General features: G+C 38.4%; 1 protein-coding gene across 2 annotated transcripts in view; it reads right to left on the bottom strand.

Annotated features, from left to right (window-relative positions):
* ctnna2 (catenin (cadherin-associated protein), alpha 2) overlaps positions 1-21,738 on the bottom strand; it is a 246,859-nt gene that overhangs the window by 42,975 nt on the left and 182,146 nt on the right. The gene's annotated exons all lie outside the window — the stretch shown is intronic.

Consider the following 21,738-nt stretch of genomic DNA (forward strand, 5'->3'; position numbering starts at 1 on the left):
ATGGCACATGCTCAGTTTGTTCATTATTCTGTTTTGTAGTCTGAGTACAGGGGGTAGTGTCATACTGTGCTAGGAAAAAGGATGTAACAAACGCTGAGTTCCACTGAAGTAATACTTACGTACATGATGTGCACAGATAAATGTCAACAGCATCACCACGGAAAGCATAAGGTATGTTAATAACCAAGTACAGGGGAAGCTGGGAGACATTGCCCAGATGAAATAAAGCCTTCAGTTGTAGCAAGATACTGATTTATTTCAAGTTCAAATCATCAACTTCACAAATGCGGATAAAGAATTGTAAACTCGATAAGCTGACATTTCTAACACACTTGTGATGCATGACCACCATTGAGAGATCCAATTCACTTGGTGGTGTAACGAGGCACTTTATAGTTGTGAAAATTTAAATTCCAGACACAAGTCATTGCAGTCCATTTAACTGCAGGTCAGGCTAATCGTGATATCCATTTCCCCTGGCATTATGTGATATTTTGTTGTTTGTGGCATAAAAACGAGTTTAAAACCTGCAATAATAAATTTTTACATCTCCTGTGTATTCTTTATGAGCAACTGAAGTCAACATATCACAACACAGTATCAGTCTCTGTTCATTTTCATAACTTCAAACTGTACAATGCTACAAAAACCCGTGGTGGGAATATGGGCAGTGTTTGAAAGCGAGCCAAACGACTGGCTGTTAGCAGCAAAGGTGCCAGTCTATATTAGCACTGCTAGTGCTCACATGTCGCTGTTTGAGGCAAATTGAACGAAATCAAATTTGTGTTAGACGACTCTGGCTTAGAGCTCTGTCTCTTTCCTCATGACAGCAATGAGCACATTGATGGATTGCTGTCCTTTTATGCGAGTGTGTGCGGATGTGTTTAAAGTGTCTGTGTGCGAGTGTGGGTGTGGGTGAGGAAGAAAGAGAGAGGAAGGATGGCTGCACTTTTCACATGAATGTGAGTGGTTAAATGAAGATCACTTTGGAAAACAATTTGATAGAATGTTTTGCATTTGGCCATACGTTTTTATCAGACCTCCCCAACAAGTCCTATTCCAGCTATTCTTGAAATCAATTTGTCAAAACAATTCACATACCTGCAGTTTGTGCTGTGAGAAAATCTCAAAGTTACATCATATTTTCTGCATTTGTCCGATTTACAGTCTAATTGCGGTAAGACCCAGTGTCATCCCTGTGCTTATTTCTGCATAGGCCCATGTGAGTGTGAGAGGCAAAGAGCTTTGTGGGGGCTGGAAAGAAGCCCAGTAGACCCACTCCCACCGCCTCTTAACCAAAACATGGAGCTGGAAAAGGTCCAAGGCTGCAACATCAGCCAAACTTCTAATTGCAATTATTTAAGAAAGTGCTTTTGCTTTGTGTGTGTGTGTTTTTTCCTGAGATAGGAGCTCAACCCAGTTGAGAAGGTGAGATGGATGAGGAAAGAGCAGTCAAGGGAGAGATGCCCTCCGAATGACCATTCTTCATTTTAGCGTTGAACTATTGATTTTGTCATTTCACTCGGCCCTGAATAATCTCTTCAATTCTAATTTGATGAAGGCCTCTACTGCATTTGAAAGGATGGGCATTCTTTTGCTACGCTATCTAAATCACCCAAATGGAGGAGAGTAACTGCAAATTGATTGAACTGATTGCGTCAAAGAGCACAGAAGGTGGCTAATGAATCAAACAATGTCTGAGCTGTCTGCCTTTATTGCCATTATACTGTATGTAAAAAGTTACAGATCGTACAAAGTCACAGTTTCCATGTGGATGAAAGATCTGAGCATTTTGAACATTATAGGCAGCAAACAGTATGGGTAAAAATACACAAACTGAAGGTTGAAGGTAGTTTAATCTTGCGGCCTCATAAAATGTCCAACATTTAAAGTGATCATATTATGGTTAACACATTTTGACTTGGCATGTATGCCTAGGCATCAATCAAGTGTTAATTCACAGGGGGTTAATTAACTAGGATGGGCTTTTGAGTTAAAATGTTTTTCCCCAGACTCCGGGCACAGCCTCTGCAAGTAAAAGTCAAAGGGCCAACTTGTATGAGATATTCTAAAACAGGCTGATTTCAGTAAGAAAAGAAAAAGGATGTGTAAAGTGTACTATAATTCCATTTTTTCTTGGGGGGTAGTAGTTTGACAAAAGCATGTCACGGACATGTTAATAGAACACCTGGGAACTGTTTAACATTGTAAAAGCAAACATACATAATATGACTCCTTTATACATCTTTGAGCAAGGTACTGAACCACCATTTTCAATATGTGATTTGTTGAGCCACAGATGCGGAAGAAGGTCTGACCTGTCCAAAATGATTCCCTGTACATATCGTCGCTGTGTGTCGCTGAAAAACACTTGTGTCCATTTTTTTCAATTTACTTATTTTTTTACAAAAATTGTGTTTCCGTGTTACAGACATCACATTAATGTGAAAACATTTTTTCTCACCCAAAATTGGACATACGTGTTTTTCACAGGACAGCGCCGATATACTCCCTTAGTCACGCCCAGACGGGGTGACATAGCCTAAACAAATGTCAATGTGTACCAAACTTGGTCTTAAATGGTTTTAAACTGGGCTAAGTGTGCCAATACATAGGGAATACAAGGCTTGGCAAGTGAAAAAGCCACAGCAATAAACAAATCGGCTCAAGTTCTAATTACAGTGTGTGCCAAAGAGGCCTAAATCTAACACAGCCCTGCCTAAATGGTGGAGTTAGTCACACGCAAATCCTAATACTGGTCAACAGACAATTGTCACCTTTATGCCACAATAGATGTGGAATGGTTAAAAAAAAAAAAAAAATCATTTTTTCTTTCGAACAATGCTTCTCTTCTCGTAAAAACAGTGACGAATGATCAACAATGACGGGGTTGTCCTTTGCTATTGTGTCACGATTCTGTGCTTTGTTGAAGTCATCTTAAATGTTCCAAAAGTGGAACTTTGGTGAATTGAACAGAATTATTACATCAGAACAAATTAAATGATTGATTGGTGGGGTCATTTTTTCCATGTTAACAAAAAACACGTTTTTGTTATTATAGGCTCATAGCTATGGCAATAAAGAGAAGTTTAATAATAAGCAAAATCACATAGGATATGTACGCAATCTTTCTGGTATCGTTCCAATTTCATTCTGAAATCATCCTGGTATTCATCTTTCTGGCTATTAAATCTGTTAGGCGTTGACTCACAGTCCTGTCTGGTCATTGATAGTTATTTATAGTATAACGGGCATTTAAGATAAAAGAAACAGTAATTCGGATGGAACTCTTCAGATCTACTGTGATTGGTACATCAAATGACCGATAGCAACCAGGCAGAATTGAGTAGGTCAGTTATTTTCGCATTAAAAAAATAAAAAATAACAATGACTAACTTTGCTGCTCTGTATTGGCATTCCATTACTTAACCTATTAAAGCCTGAAGCCCCTCGTGAGACATCTCTCTAAAACATACGGTCATCTTTGGAGTCACCCTTGAAAACCTGACATTTTTGCCACCTACAAAATAATTAATATCCCTGAAGCAGATAGAAACATAATTCCCCACAAAAAATTGAGAGCTTAGACAGGTGACTTTCACACAGGCCCAAGTTTATTAATCTTTACAAAAGATGCACTGCAAGTGCACTGTGCAAGTGCACTGTTTTTAATTTTAAAAAAATTGAGTGGTAATTACCACGCGGTGTTCTCTTACAAAGACGTTGAAATTGTCATTGTATACGAACATATATCTTTCACAGCTTTAAAGCCCGCGAGCGTGTCGTCTACATCACTGCCGTGACTTAGAGCTCCCGCGATCGACTGTGCCTCCATTACTCCTCGAGAAAATTTCGGATAGCCTCCGACAACTCACGACGCCATCACATGTATATTCTGATGCATTTTATTGGCAAAGAGACCGGTAATTGGATTAAAAAAAAAAAAATGACGAGAAAAATGAGAGTGTATAGCTCTCCTGGCTTTAATGGTAGAAATGCAATTAATCGCTCCCGTCCGTAATGGGTTAAAACAATCGTATGCATATGCAAGTATTACTTAGGAGTATGAACCTGAACCCACATTATGTTCGTCAAGGGCTCTCTCAAGTATTGCATTGCCTTGAAATACTGAGCATTAATGTTTCCTCTCAGAATTTATCATCATGAGTGCAGAGAGAATGCAGCTCATTTTATCATTTACATTTGTGAACATGCCGAGACGGAAACAAGGAAGCAACATTATCACACCCCCACAGCTCCTGCCCAAAATGAGATGTGCCTTCATGGGGGGAAAAAAAATATGTAAAATGTTTATTTAAAAAAAACATCAATTGTGCATTGTATTGCAACAACTACTGTTTAGTTTTTGGTTTTGTTTGGGGCATTGATAATTCCTGCAATGTTGATCAGCTAGCACTACATTTTCAGGAGCCTTCATTCCTTGCTGTGTTCAACATGTTTTACAGCCCAATAATCCTATTTTACACATGGCATATTTATCAAATACCTTGAGTGATCCCCTGATACAGACATGAAGCATAGGAGCGTAACTTCATTGATTATTCATACCCCCTGACACATCAATATGATCAGTCAGGATCTAATCATGTTCTACACACCCAAAAGCTTCTTAGATTTGCTTTCACAATTTGTAAAAAATTCCAGCATGTAGCAGCAGTCCCTGCAGTGATTGTCCTGGGACACTTGAGACGCAAAATTAATAACAGTGATTATAAATGGGAAAGGGCAAAAATGTTTCTTCAAGGCAAATATGATCAAACATAGTCTCTGCAGTATTCTTTTGGACTGACAAGTGCCGCATGATACATTTCTAGTTTCTTTAATCTGACAGAGGAGACATTTAAAAAGATATGTGCTATGGATGATTATTACTTTGAGGAACTGGAGATGACACTCAAACTGGCTGCATCATGTAAAACAGTGTTATCGAACCACCTGGCCGTGGACCGGTATCGGGCCACACAGTTGAAAGAGTAAAAAAAAAATTACATTACTTACGGTTTATTTATTATCCGAAAATGACAAATACTTTATTTAGAAAAGTGACCAGATTCTCTCTGTTGCATCCATCTATGATGGGCTCTTGCATTTCAAATTTCGGCCGTGTAACTCTATTTATTTATTTGGAACGGGGAAAAGGCCCAGTGATGAGACAACACAAGAGCCCATGACCGAGAAGAAAACGAAAGGTGCATCACAGAAAATAGCAGGAGACTTACTTGAAATATGGATCTATGGCGACAGATCATTCGCAAGCATGAAGCCCACTCTGCACGTGGCAAGCATCTCTTGATTAAGTGTTATGGTGAGTTATTCCTGGACTTGATATTTGTTCTGTGGTGCCTTGTTATGTTGGCACATTTAAGGAGGACGCTGCTAACATACTTACATAAAAATGTGGCCTCACGTTTATTGTTATAGACACAAAATACCCCGTTTTTGTGTTGCTCGTATCATTCATGCACTTTATAGTGCATATAGTTCCATAGTGTCTGTTGCATGTTTAAGTGTCACTTAGTGACCGTATTAAAGCATTGTCGTTGCTCTTGTTATAGTGCTGATGCTAGGTACATAAAAATACGCAGTGGATTTATGTTTGTAGTTGCAGTATTTTACTGAGTTTTTACAAGTGTGCATATATATATATATATATATATATATATATATATATATATATATATATATATATATATATATATATATATATATATATATATATATATACGGGCTGGACGGTGATCGACTGGTTAGCACGTCCGCCTCACAGTTCGGAGGTCGTGGGTTCGTCCCCGTGTGGAGTTTGCATGTTCTCCCCGTGCCTGCGTCGGTTTTCTCCGGGTTCTCCAGTTTCCTCCCACATTCCAAAAACATGCATGGTAAGTTGATTTTATATATATACTAACACTAAGAGTAAATAAACCAGTCTGTCAACGTTTCAACAGGATGGAGAAGGTATCAGGAGAATACGATATGCAGACTGCAAAAAAATCACAGCCCTACACACAGGGGTACTTCTACTTGCCTTGGCATCCAGTTGACAGCTCCTAGCAGTGTCCCATATGCCTGTACGTACATTGCATGACCCGGAGGGGATAAAGGTAAAGGCACAAGGCACTTAGTAATGCCACATGTCAAGGCAGTTGAGTCAACAGGGGAAATGAAACAATAAGGGTTGACGACCCACTGTTACTTACTGTGAACAATGCCTTGGAAAATCAATGCCAATTAAAAATGTACATACATTGCCTCAGGAAGGACGGCCGCCGGAGGCACCACTGCATCCAAAGACATCCATGGCGTATATAAAGCAAGAATAGTGTGAAAAACCTTTATGGGTACACTTATAAAGACTTATTCTAACTGGGTTTTATACTAGTAAGTATGAAGTGGGTATACATATTGCAGGGAAAAAAAAAGGTTAAGAGACACTTTTTTCTTTTCCTGCAATATGTATACCCACTTCATAAAAAAAAAAAAAAAGTGGCTCTTAACCTTTTTTTTTTCATACGTTTAGACAAGAATATTACATAAAAAGTCTACTCTCTGCATTTGATTGCTTAGCATAGGCACAGCATGTCATGTCATCTTCCAAACCGCTTATCCTATACAGGGTCGCGGGGAGTTGCTGGAGCCTATCCCAGCCGTCAATGGGCGAAGGCAGACTACACCCCGAACTGGTCGTCAGCCAGTCGCAGGGCACACATAGACACAGTCACTGAGCGGGAATCGATCCCACGCTGCCCGCACACAACTCAGGCGTGTGTACCACTACACTATCAGGGACCTAGGCACAACATAATTTATGAATTTAGGGAACAGTTGTTTGATTACCGACTGTGATTGCAATGTGTCATTTTTACCATTTTCCTTTCCCTGCTCACATGAGAGACAAACTCTGTTCTCTCTGCATAACTCAACTCATCATTTTACTCTAAATGACAAACTCACAAGTAGCTGACAGAGGCTCTATTCAGTACACAGTTGATTTTTCTGCTTCAGGCCTAAAGACACTTACTGATACTTGCACACATACGCACACACCCCGCTGATGTTGATGTGTAATCTCAGGTATTGTTGAAAAAAATTATTTCAAGTCAACCTTTCATGATTCTTAAGATTTATGAAAGGTTTGTGCGTGCAAAAATGCGAGCAAACTTTATTGTGAATGCAAACAGATATGGAAGCTGCTCTACTAACTGGGAACATCCAGGACTGTGTCTTCAAAACACTATAAAGTGCCATGCAGTTCATTTTACACTGTGGGAAGACCACAATCAAATAGAAGAATTTTGCACCCACAATTAGATTTATCAAACCCGAGACCAATTGTGCTCGCTAATTTTGGCAGGTGCAATGTGGTATGAACATAGCACAGGCAAAGTGGGAGGCGGTGGGAAGAAATGTTCTGCTCGTGTAAACGATTTTGAAATGTCTTCTATTATTGCCGCAACATATTGCCTATTCAGCAATGCAATTATGGAGCTTTTGAATAATCGAAGGGCTGACTTGGGGCCAGTCACAAGAGGGAGTCATGCATTATCAACACTAACAAAGCCCTGCAAATTGGTGCTCGCCTCTCCTAGAGCAGTTTTTCGGGCGGACTGTGTGAAGATTTAAATGCAGAGATGAGCACTTTATCCTGTTTTGGCGGGCTGTCCTCCGTGCGCGACCTGGGCACCCTTCCGTCGTCATCCCTCTGTCCTTTTTTACAAAATAATCGTCCTCCATCCCCATACGTCCTCATCCTATTAAAGCACGTCAGTCCTGGTTTCACCAGTTCGTCCCCACGCCAAACAAAAAAAATTTAAAAAGCATCCGTGCATGATGGCTTGGAGGTTTCACAATTCATAAACAGTATTTAAAGCTCATTATCTGGTTAATTTCCGATTCACATCCACTTACGAGCTGCAAGTATGTGAGTGGATTTAATTGTTTACAATTGTTTACGTGTCAACCAAGATAGCATTTAGCTGCCAACACAACCGCCGCCAGTCACCAGACAACGGAGCACGCCAAGATTTCTTTATAATGCAATACTTTGCAATATAATGCAAACATTATTACATATTTTTTATTGCAAAACTTTTATAACATAATACGTTTTCAGTTTTTTTTGCGTTATTTCACAATAAAAATAATTATTGCAAAATAACGCAATGTTATTTTAAGAGGAGAATGAAAGACTTAACAAAGCAAAATTGCTAGCCACCTTTTTCCTATGCCCCATATATACCTTATCCTGGATTACGTGTTTCTATCAGTCATCAGTGAATTTGGCGTCCTGTGGTGTAATCCATGGTATTAAATGTGTTGAACCACTAGAGGGCCGACTGTGCCTGTGAGTACAATGTTAATGTAGGGACCTGCAGGGAAAAAGAAAATAAAAGGACTCTACAGTGTTGCTGCAGGCAGTTAGTAAAGGAGACTCCGTGGTGATGCAGAAGAGAACTGTGGTCTTGAGTGGAAGAGAACACAACACAACAAGTCAGTCGGTACTTGACCCAGTCAGGGACGATTATAGGAATGGCGAAAAACAAACCCGCTTCCGTCCTTGCTTAGTCGGTTCATTAAAAAAAAAAAAAAATACACCTCTCGTCCTCTGTCCCCAAAATGGGCAAACGGACGAACCGTTCTGTCCCTGGGATGGAATTCCCATCTCTGTTTAAATGGACTGTGATGCAGGATCGGCACCTGCCTCAACATCCAAATTGTCACACACTCGGGCTGAGGTAAACCATACAAAGCATGGCTTTTGTACGGTTACTGGCTTCATCAAAATTAACAAAGTAGTCGATAACTAATAACTGATACTAAAAATAATCATGAAAAAATTGAAATCAGAATTTATTTCCCAAATTTATTCTTTAGAAACTACACAGAAGAAATCCCGGTGTGTTGCATTTTAGCATACAAAAGTAATCTATTAAAAACTAAAATATCTAACCTGGCTTTGTGACGCACCCAGGATATGTAATTTAGAATCTGAGCTATTTGAAACACAACAAAATGCAACCCACTTCACCATCACCGTCATCTCCTTGACAACCACGGTTGGGTTTGCAAGGAATCCTGTCAAAGAGTGATTTACAGTGCTTTTTCCTCTGGAGCCGTGGCTAAGGGATGGATATTCCAGCAAAAAAAAAAAAATCTTGCTGGCTCGCTTATAAATATGATAATTTTGCTGCAGGCTGTTGGGGAGGTAAACCAGTACTGCTAGTAGGAAGACATTAGAATTGTACATGAGATAACGAGTGGGGGCGGATGACGACACAGTTCAGATAAGAACAATAAATAACGTGTGTGCGGCCATAAATGTACAGACGCACTGCACCAGAAAGAAAAGTGCAGGCACTCGATCTAACACAAAAGACAATGCTAGCAATCATATTGCAGTATTCCGTGCTTCGATTGTTGACCCCCCCACTCGTAGTACTAAATGTCAAGGAGCCATGATTCTTCAGGTTGACCTCCTCCGCAGGCTTCAAATTCTGGACGCCTTAATGAAGAAGGCCATAGGAGGAGAGGGTGGGCTCATTGACAATAATAGCCACAGTATAAAATTTTATCAAGCTCAGAAGGAGAGACACAGGGAGGTAATTGAAGGTAGGACAAACAAATCATAAAGTCAGCTGTACAGAATGAATGTAGGTTTACACTCAACGTGTGTGTGTGTGTGCGCGTGTGTGGGGATGTGTGTGCGTGTGTGTGTATGCGTGTGGATAGGCACCACAGGGAATGAGGTGGCTCTGGTACCTTCTATAAAGCCAAGAGAACAAAGCGTCTCGAAGGTGGCCCAAGTACAGTGATTTAAGATCACTCAACAGCTTCTCCTTTTTGTGAAGCTATAGTGCAACCACGGGAGCCAGACTGTCTTCAGACTTCCTCACGCTTCTCAAAGAAGCTATTGATTTCTCTTTGCTTCCTCTCTTTCTGTCCTGCTCTCCATATGAGTGCTAGCCAAGCAGTTGAGCTTGGCACAAAAACATAATTATGAAAATGGACCACTGGGTTGTTTCGTTTAATCTATTCGTACAATCCCCCAGTCCAACTGCAACAGGGGCTATTCAAATTGGTTGCAAAGAGAACTGGTCAACCCCTTGCATTATAGATAACAGTTACATCAGTCACCATCTCAAACATTCCTAGCCCACATGATCAGAAATGCACCCAGTTTGGTGCAGATTCACACTTTACTGTCCGCATGTGCGTTAACATCAAAGTTGATGCCTCTTTATGCCTCTCAGATACCGACCGCCATCAATTTACATTAAAGGGCTCCGAAAGCAATTCAGCCCTCCTCCAATTGCGCTTCAATGGGTAGTGAAAATGGAGCTCACCATTTTAAAGACAGTCAAAAAAAAGGTCATAATGTTAAATACTTATCCAAGTATTCATTCAAAATAACAGATACAATGATACATTGCCTTTCTTTAATGTCGGGGGGACTGCAACTAGTTTTAACTTTCACAATGGAAAATTGGTTTCTGTGTATGAAATTACATCTTGGCAGCAACTCCAAGCCATAACAAATCAGTATAAACAGTATCTATCAAAATCCACGGTTCTGTTCGCACCTTGATTTTGTGATCACAGTTTTCGGTTCAGTATATGCTGACTCTTAGAAAAATCAGTTATGTCTTATATAGTTAGACTAAAATTGGAAGTAGGAAGCATGTTAAAGCATTATATTTAATTAGTATTGTTGTTGTTCTTGTATTTTTTTTAGATATTTTTCATTAATCTGAACTATATCTTTTTTTGATCAATGCCAACATTGTACAGTTAAAGGGCGCAAAATGAAATGTTCTTGCATTGGATGGTATAAGGTACAATCAACCTGTCCATCCAACTGTTGCCATTCATCCACTGAAGAGAATAAGTCGTTGCATACATATCAGCTTTGTGCTCAACTATACAAGCCCAGACAAGATCTTTATTTCAGTTTTCATACTTTTTATGATATTTTTGTTGAGTGGTTAGCCGTGAGATTTTTCTAATGCAAAAGGCTCAACAAAGGTTGGAAAACATTGATCGAACAATTACTTTCCAAAATAAAAGCTGGATTTATTAAATACGTTTTATATGATGCACACAGACTGACGGATTTGTACGAATGTAGTGATTTCAAGCGAAAAAAACGCAACATTTCTGGGGCATAGAGATTTACACAGACCCAGTACGCTGGCCTCACTGTCAATCCTGACACTGGAAAAATGTATCTGGTATCTTTTGCCAGGCTAAGCGAATGTTAGCAAAAATAGGTAATGAAATAGTTATGGCTGAACAATTAACTGCATTTGCAATTTAATTACGATTAGACATAACACAATCTGCTAATCGCAAAGGCTGCGATTTGACTGGTCATTGGGGGCGGAGGGGATGGGAGCAGAGGAGTTCAGAGCAGGCAGAAACGTCGGCTCTGTAACTAGACCATTGCCGCCGTAGGTGCACACAATTTTCGGTGAGTTTTCTGTCATGAGACCTTGAGGAGAGTATCTAACATATTTGATCTATTTTGCCTCGCGATGTTGAAAAAAATATAATAATAATAAAAAAAAAAACTTCAACATGTGTGGTCTGTATTTTGTGTTGTTTCATCTGCCGTCATAGAGTGTGTTGGTGCGTGTGGCAGTGTGGTTGATGAATAGGAGTGTCTTTGCTGATAGAGATGTGACAACCAGTCAGGATGTTAGCCACCACGATTGTCTAATGTGTGTTGCCCATGTAAAATAAAAGGGTTGACATAGATTTACCTGTCTCTAATGTTTGCACACTCAAAGCCATAATAGTGTGCGCCTTACTGAGCAGTGACCAGTCAAAACGCATCCTCCCGTTCAATTTGAAAATGGAAACGGCCCGCTAAGTTAAGAGGATAAAGATATCCATCTATATGTGGCATTATGCTGCGTCGTCTGATTTCATGAGGGAAACTGAAGACAGACAAAATGATGTTCCTCATCATTTAATCAATGGTGTCACACTGCCCCTTTTAATGCCTACTGATTCTTTGGCCGTTTTTGAAACGGAAGATGTCACGTCATATTACCAGGTATAATGTTACTTACTCTTCCTACACTTTAGCAAGTGTGATGTTACTGACTGGAGACGTTATATATATATATATATATATATATATATATATATATATATATATATATATATATATATATATATATATATATATATATATATATATATATATATATATATATATATATATATATATATATATATATATATATATATATATATATATATATATATATATATATATATATATATATATATCATTTTTTTCTTATAAAAAGGTTGAGAAACACTACATTGACTTTTTTCTTGATAAGCAGATCACAATATTTTCATGTTTGCATATTTTTGATATGGTTGTTCTGGATCCAAATGAATTATGTATGCGTGCCTTATTAAGTGTCTGCTTCAGTTCAATTGATAGAGTTTCAACCTTATTCTGTTTCAATGTGGGCACAATTGTGGTTGATCCAAAGCGTCTGAGACCATGCCTGATCTCCTACAAAATGTGAAAACAGCAAGACCTTGACATTTCTCCACGTCACATCCTTCTGCCTTCTCACATCAATCTGATGCACAAGAAAAGCATGATTAGTCCTGCCGCATAATAGATGCATGCGGTGGGAAAGGTCAGCAGTTGTCAGACCTTAATGCCTAACCTTTAAAGTGGGGGATGGTGGAGGGAAGATGAAATCAAATCAAATGAGCAGTGGGAATAACTTTTTGGAAGACTGACTATTTATGCATGTAAACCAATAAATGCTCATTTTACTTCAAAATGTGAAACACGATGGGTGAAATGCAAACATGACATCTCAAAAACATTTTTTTTGATTTGCGAACATGATTACAAACTGCTTGTCTAACAAAATCTGCATATGTCAGTTGAAACACCATGGTGACAATAATTGTACATTACCGGATGAGATATTTTCTTAAAGTTGAGAAAGTTTATTTGAGGCGCTGAGAGACCACCATCATTGATTTGAAGGTACAGATAAGACTGTCGGCATCATCATATACTGTAGTTGTCTTTTACATATGAATCATATGCTTTGTGTTATTCCTTCTGAAATAATCCTGTCAGCACCTACCCTGAAGCTAATATTTTGATGTATACTACTTTAATAAATATAAATCCAGCCACTTTCTGAACTGCTTATTCTCACAAGTGTCGTGGGCGCGCTGGAGCCTGTCCGAGCTGGCATTGGGCGAGAGGCGAGGTACACCCTGAACTGGTCGCCAGCCAATCACATACTTTTAATAAATAAATAAAATTAAATAAATAACATATATGCTGCTGCAGGGCAGCTAAGTGCAATAAATGAATGCAGTGCAGCCTCTTTCCTGAAAGGATTCAGATGTCGAGATATCATTTTGTTGGAATACAAAACAATGAAAAATAACAATAAAAGGAGAACCGGAAGTGTTTTATGTAAAATCTTTCCATGAAATGTCCACTTTTCACAAATTAAATAGTTGAGAGATCACATAAAATGCGACAGACACTTGTCTTAAACATTTAGGAAGAAGTGACTCAGCACAATGTCGGTGTTGCTTCAAAATCTGTGATGGATTTGGCTGCATTCCTTTATCAACTACAGGGGAACAAACTATTATTAATATCATTTTTACATGACCCTAAAAAAAAAAAGCATTGAGCAGAAGAATTCTGCCAGAGTTGCCAAAAGAAGAGTCAGTAATGTTGGGCAATATATATTGATATTGAATTATTGCCCATCCCTATGAAACATAATGTGGAATTCAACAAATGTATATATAAAAGCAATTTTTCATACTCATACGTGTACGTCTACGTGACTCACAGAGCATTACAAGTGCACCCATTTGATAGATGCCATCATAGTGCAGTTGTTTCTACGATGCACGTTTCACGTAACGAGGCATCGGATTTAGCGTTTTACATACTAGACAGCAGAAACGCTCACCTGTTTACCTTGTGTATGCATGTAATTGTAATAATTTAAAGACGAAAATTAGAATGTAATATCTGAGACTGAGGTACTGCTTTCGTACGCGGAAGTATCTTATTGCTGTTTAGCAATTAAGTGCTTGATTAGTGTGCCGATCCCTAGGAAAAATAAAGTAAAACAAAACAACATTTAATAGGTATCCCAACAGATGGTCCACAAACAGACCGAATCAAAGTGACTTTTGCTTGGAAGGCTTTATAAGTATAGACTCCATCAGATATGTTGTTGCAATCTTTGGCTTGTCCCATTAGGCGATAACAAATCTATTTTGGGTGCCTTTCTTTGTGGTGATGAGGCACTATAGAAAATGTAAATAATAAATGTGGAACTTAGAAACACTGTAGCACAAAACAGTAGGAGTTGAAAGACTGTAACAACCATTGCTCCTTAGGGAGAAATCATTGAACATCTCCACTGTAAATAAGACTTTCAATCTTCACTTTCCACCTTGAAAAAGCTGTTTTGGATAAAGAACTCATTAAAACATGGCACCTTTATCGGAAACAGCGGCCTTATGACCAGCCGGGACACAGCCTGCAGCATTTAAGGCTATTTCCATAACACATATAAAACAGAAGGCAGGCTGTAGGAGTCGCGATCAGGGCAGTTTCACAGCTGCCATCCCAGGAGTGTTGTTACCGCACCGGGTAATTGGATATTCAAAACCAGGCCTTCTGTTGAACCCATACTGACACCAAGCTGCGGTTATAATCGTGATGCTGATCATATTTTTCATATTCATGACTCAGGCTTGATAGAAAAGTGTCAGAGAACTATTATTTATGATTGCCAGTCCGAACAAGAGTGATATGATGTGCCGAACACATTTCTGATTGGCGGTTTAGAGAATTTGCATGTTTACTCTCAATTATCATACCAATGACTTCCCCTGACATGGGTCAATTTATTTAAACCAGACTGTTCAACAAAGTAACATCCAACCTGAGAGTGACTGTCCAAGTGATACTGTAACTACTACTACTACTACTACTACTATGAGACTGTAAAAATATTCGGCTGTTTTCCGGTGTCTATTGTATATAGTGTTTTGTGTTAATGTATTGAATTCACTTGTTGTATTATGGCTATTTTGATTGTTGTTGTATGTAAAGTGCTTTGTTACAGCTGTAGCTGTTGTGAAATGCGCTATACAAATAAAATTGTATTGCATTGTATTGTATTGTATAGTCATGTCTGAAGTATTGCAACCTTTGAAAACAACAAATGTAAAATTTAGAAACCTAATTTACCCTGTGCTAGGCCACACGAAATGTACTAAAAATGAATAAAACTGGAATATGTGTTAACCAGAAAAATTCACCCGTTTTTATCCATCTCAGGGGGTAGCCATTTTGGGACTTTCTGTTGACTGAAAATGATATGACGATTGCTCAGGGTTTGGGTAACAACCAATCACGGCTCACCTGTTTTCTGAAGCTGAGTTATGATGATGTCATTTTCAGTCTACAGAGAGTAGCAAAATGGCCGCCCCGTAAGATGGATAAAAATGGGTAGATTTGACTAATTAACTCATATTCCACAAACACAATACAATCAGAATGCCGTGTTTAGACTAACAGAACATTTTCTTGTGAAGAAATGTTTTGAGTCGACTTCCACTTTAAAATAATCTAAATAATTTGATTTAATTAATGAACCTCAAAATGCGCTTCAAATCAAACAGATTTTGATTGGTGAATAGCCATATGTGAAAATGAACAATGAAATTTAATGACAAAATGTACATTTTCCAGATTTAACACGTTGGGTCAATTTTTAATGACGTGTCTATTGTGAGTATGAGTTCAAGCTACATTTTGCGCTGACAATATTCACAAGGCTCTAACTCTTACATTCAAATTATAGCAATTATAGCATTTTAGCAATTTCTTCTTGAAATTCCAGACCATACAGAATCACTCTTTTATTTGAGGTCTGAAGTCAGGGATACCTGAAATTTAGGGATTATAATCATGTTCCTTACATTTAAGGGATGAGTGGACATACAATGGTTGTGGTTATGGATCCACTTTCTCTCTTGCTGACATGCAGCAAGCACACACACAATCACAGAAACGCCCCCTCACTCATTTGCCCCTTACAGGAGTAAACCATTTCATCCCTACTGGGTTATCTGAAAGAAAAAAAAATACAACCTTAAACAGGCAGACAGACAGAGCAATTTACAGATAATGATGACAAAAAAGAAAAACAAGCATACAAGTAACAAATTTAATTTAAGAAAGTGATACAGACTCGGACATGCTATTTGTACTAAACGGTTTATCACAACAGCAAAGACCTTCCAGGAATCTTTGCTACACAAACAAAACAAAAGACCAGAGTAATTGCTTGGAAATGGTGAAGCAATTAATATCTGGAGACAGCTGTCTATGTGCTCCTCTCCCGGATGTGCAGCATTTGTCTTCCATATTTGCACTTTATAAGCCATTTTTAACATCAGAAATAATTCACTGGAGCATGAGCTGACTTCAACACACAATGTTGTCTTTTGACTAAGAATTTATATGCTGCAGTACAAGAACATCTGTGAAGCACTTTACTTTTACAGCACACTAATAGCAAATCAAAAAGTTATAGCAAGATGAACGCTTAATGGCCATAGAAAGTTAATACCATGGATTTTAATGTAATTACAAATAAACTAGGTTTTACAATATATCCATCAATCCATTTTCTTCTGATCATCAGGGTTAAAGATTTAGCAAATTTGAGCAAGGGGTGGCGTAGATTCTGGATGGGTCGCCAATAAATGGAAGAATATACAAAAACATTCAGTCACAATCAGACATAAATAAGGCTCTTTTGCACATTTCAGAGGTTAGGTGACTAAATTTCTTTTGTGTTTTATTAAATGGCATGTTTTTCATTATTTATGAGTGGACAACGTGGACCTTATTTATACAGATGGTATTGAGAATCAATTAATTATCCTTTAAATGACCTGTGTGCTAAGAAAAAAAATAGCTAACTAGGGATTATTTTATTCATATCACAAATCTCTATTCAATGACCTGCTATTTTGAAATACTGTTGGTTTGATTTTATTTATTTTCTTGTAACATATCTATATCATACACGTACTTGTTATGATCTCAGGTTCTGGACAGGTGTGATATTGGTTTGGGCACTCCGTACATGTCTGATGTTGTTCATCGTGGTCCAAGGAATGCTCGGGAGTGTGAATGCTCAGACGCATGGAAAATTAGAGGGAACATTGGCTTTAACAACCCCCTACTCGACATCAAAGTTTAGTCTTAGTACAGCCTGCGCATTTTTTTGTGGAGTCGTTGCGTGAGTCGTTGCCCTGGTCGTTTTGTTTATTTCATATTCACTTATGGATTACCATAGCTCAGGCTTGTGACAGCTTCAGGTGGTGTTTGTTGACAAGTTATATATGTATAAAGATATAAGAAATGTTACTTACTTGATTGAAAAAAAAAAAAAAAAAGGTATTTGATGTGTCAAATCAAAGTACAATGGAAGTTGAATGCCCCTAAACCTTTTTTTAATAAATCTATGTGTGATGTGTACAACATATGTGACGCTAGATGTGAGTCCTGCCACACAACACTCAACCAACATAACTGAGATATGCTGATAAGACTCCGCTCTAGTAAGAGAGTAGACGACTTCTTCTGCCCCATTAATCAAATGACAATACACTGTGACTAAGAGCAGCTTAGCGGACCTCGCTAGTCTCCATTGACTCCACTTTCACTTAGCATGGAACTATGCATTCAGTCACGATGACAGCAGTGAATGAAACTGAAGCAACTGCAACAATTGCAATGGTTTCCATAGTTACGGATGGGAGTCACCTACCACATTTAAAATAATGATGAGATACTGTCAGCAGTTGAAAACTCAGTTTATTAAAGTGTATCTTTCGCTTTAATTTGTGTAAAAAAAAATTAAAAAAACCTCCATGTCCTAGCATCACAATTAGCATGTCATAGTATCACAATTAGAGCTGCAACTGTAGAACTGTATTAATACTTATTGATTCTGAAACAAAGCAATCAGTGACTCATTTCAAAATTAATAATGGAAAGCATTAATTATGTTAACGATGCAACAATAAGATAAATTGTGCTTTGATATAATTAACATTGACAGAAAAATTGAGCAGATGTTCATATTTCAAAGTGTCACATGGCCTAAATCCTAGCAATTTAGCAGAGTATTTAAGGCAATTAATAAAAGAAAAAAAAGGTACTAATAGGCTGTAAACATATTGCATATAATAGGGGTCAGCAACCTTAAATACTCAAAGAGCCATTTGGAATGTCTCTCACAAGAAAATAAGGAAAACAAAAAATGAACCCCCAAAATGCTTTTTACATCTAAAGTGAGGATCAAGACCGATGCACACGAGGCACCATCAGTGCTCATTTGCCATCCGCGCTTGGTATTTTGCCATCTGCAATAATGTTAATGTAATGGAATTGGCAACTCTGAGCTGTTAGACGTCTCCTTCATCACTACACACAACTGTCATCTGTGAGGCGTGAGCAATGTTTGATTCTAACATAGTTCATGTTGGAGTTGGAGCACATTGACAGTTGCAACGCATATTAGGAGCAATAAAAACAAACAAGCAAGAAGTTACAAGATCACAAAATTTAGATGCATTTCAAAAACGTAAAGAAAGGTCTATGAATAATATTTAATATTCAATATTTATTTTCCAAAGTCATATAGAGCCACAGCAGAAGGATGAAGGAGACACATGCAGCTCTGGAGACGCAGGCGGCCTACCCTTGTATCTACAAATGTATGATATTGGCAGTAGTAGGGACCAAAGCAATACATTTCTTTCTCTCACAAAACAAATCTACTGTATTTTTTTTTTCATTCATCAACATTCAGGTAAAATAAAAATAATTAAATCAATAAATAGATAACCACTGGAAGAAGTTGAAATCTTTATAGTTACATAGAATACATTTTAAAAGAATGGTTGTTTAATTATCTTGGGCCACATAAAATGGCGTGACTGGCCGGATTTGGCCTGCATGCCGTGTGATTGACATCATCATTTACACGCCCAATCCTGGTATCATCATAAAATGTATGAAAAAGATCTATGTTTAAACATTAAACATGCATGCAGGAAAAAGGATATTGATTGAGTTTTACGGCTCTTTTATGTCCACCTGCTGTTGGTCTAATGAACATAGCTGCGCACTCTAAATGACAGACGCATGTTTTGCTGACTAATGTCGGGAACAATTTTAAAACAGACGGACAAAACAGAGTCGGAGGCCCATGTATTTAATCCGTCTTTCGTCTGTAGTCTGTCTTAAATCTATTTTCCGATGGCCGCGGCGAGTGCAATATCGAGTTGATGTTGCTTGGGGGACAGATTTCAGTGAGGGATCAGGCTGTGAATAGGCTTCCATAGTGCAGTGAGTCACTCTTTCTGTTCAAATATCGGCCAGCGTAGGGTGCTATTGAAGTTTGCAGTGGGAATCGCTGATGGAATCCCTTTTAAAATCAGAGGCGGACAGGCCTAAAAGGCGAATGACGGACAACTGAGGGGTGTCCACGCTGCAGATGGATGACAAATAATAATACTATGCCCAGCACTGCAAATTAACTCTACCCGATATTAAGTTAGGAACATTGTTCAATTGTAAACCAACCCTCTGCTGTTACCATGACCAGTGAATCACAAAATTAACGTGAAATCCTTTTTACGTTAACAGCATTTTCAACAGACGATATTCTCAAAGCTAAAAATTGAACTCTGCAATGAGTCAATCCGATACAGTCAAGACAGACCTACAAATCTGAAATCACTTCATATACTTTTACACTTAAAATTGGGCCAGGGACGAACAACTATGATATAGCTGCAGTTCAGCTTTTCAGAGCAGGTAGTACAAACATCTCCTTCTTTGTGACACCACGGGGAATGTAACTGCTCTGTGGTGTACTTGTCACATGTGGCACAGGAGCAAAGACTGTTTGTTAGCCCGTGTCTCACCGGAGATGTCCACTTCAGTCTTATCTCCAGGGAAATGGCCACAAGAAGTTGGCTGTCAGATAGGAGAGCTGCCGGCCCACATCAGCACATGGTCAAGTGTGGAAACATCCAGCACACTAAGTGAAAACTGGGCATCTTAATTAAAGTATACACAATGTACACAATGTTTAAAGAGGTAGAATGTTACAGTGGAGGAGCCATTTGGACTGTGAAGCACCACCACTTCTTCTCTGCTTGGTAGACTGCTGGTTAGTAGTTAGCAACGGGCTTGCCAGGTTGCCATTGTCCTCAAAGGGATCTGCATGGGCACTCCCTGATCCCTTTGACAGCCAAGAATTGGGTGTATGTCCGTCTTGTCACATGGAGTGACTCCAAGTCACTTGTTCTTTACAAATGAGGCATATTTTATTCAGCAATTCCAGAAGATAGCTTGTGCAACATCATCGGTTTTCATTTCTGACCTGTGGCCGGAAAGCTGCATCACTAATGATGCAATATGCCGGGTATAAACATTTACAAAATAAAAATATACTGCGTTGTGCAAAGGACACGATTTTGCAGCAGTGTTTCTCAACCTTTAATGAGTGAAGGCACGTTTCACCTCGGAAAAAAAATCGCAGCACACCACTTCCCAAAATGATTCACAAAAAGTGGATATACAGGTTGATTATGTACCTTTACTTAGTGGAAGAGCATTTAATTGCTGCCTGTTGCTATACGTGCTTGGCATACATCAATTAAAAAAAAAAATTTAAAAAAAAATAATATTAATATTTATATATAATAATATTTTTGTCTCAATAATTGACATTGGATAATTTCCCGCGGCACACCTGATGATCTCTCATGGCACACTAATGTGCCATGGCACACTAATGTGACATGGCACACTGGTTGAGAATCACTAACCTACGGTGTGTTACCTATCTAATTTAGCATCTTTTTAATTTTGAAAACTGCATTTTTTCAGTGATGGTCCACTTAAATCACCTGGTGTCCAGCAAGCCTTTGTGACTTCCCAAAGCATTCACATTTATCAGCTTGGCCGTCCTGTTCAGGTAAAAGAGTCTATCGTATGAATATATAGGTAACACACAGTTAGCTTCACATCTTAATGCAATGGACAATTGATAGGAACTAAGAATGAAAGGAGAGTTTCAAAAGCATTTACATATTCAATTTCAATTGTTCATTCAATGCTACAATGTCGCATCGAATTAAGGATGCTCCGTTGACCAATCGACAAATATTAGTGCATCAAGTGCTGCCCTTACATAAGCATGATACAAACGAAGATCTCATTTCAAATAGACGCCTCGTTCAAAAGTCTGATTGATTTGAGCTTTACTTTGCAAGTCCAATTATGCAAACATGCAAAGTATCTAACTGCTGTAGCAGAATGAGCATACACCTGTGTAGAGTCTCACAGGCACACATGCATGAACACAAAAAGTAACATATCACTTCCCAATGAATTATCTTTCACTTTATGATGTAATGTGAAGCGCACTGTAAAGGCAATTTTAAATGAAGCCTTGCATAAAATCCGCTTCCAGTGTTCTGACATTTAATGATGGTGATTGATGAACTTCAGTGCTGGTTTATTTGAGCATGTGATCCGTTCATGGCACAAGCACTAGAAATAGCCATAGCCGAGCAGAATGTTTACATATCCTTGTTTGT

This window comes from Filicampus tigris, chromosome 6, assembly GCF_054856515.1.
Source record: "Filicampus tigris isolate MCC_2025a chromosome 6, RoL_Ftig_1.0, whole genome shotgun sequence".
In the NCBI taxonomy this organism is placed as follows: Eukaryota; Metazoa; Chordata; class Actinopteri; order Syngnathiformes; family Syngnathidae; genus Filicampus; species Filicampus tigris.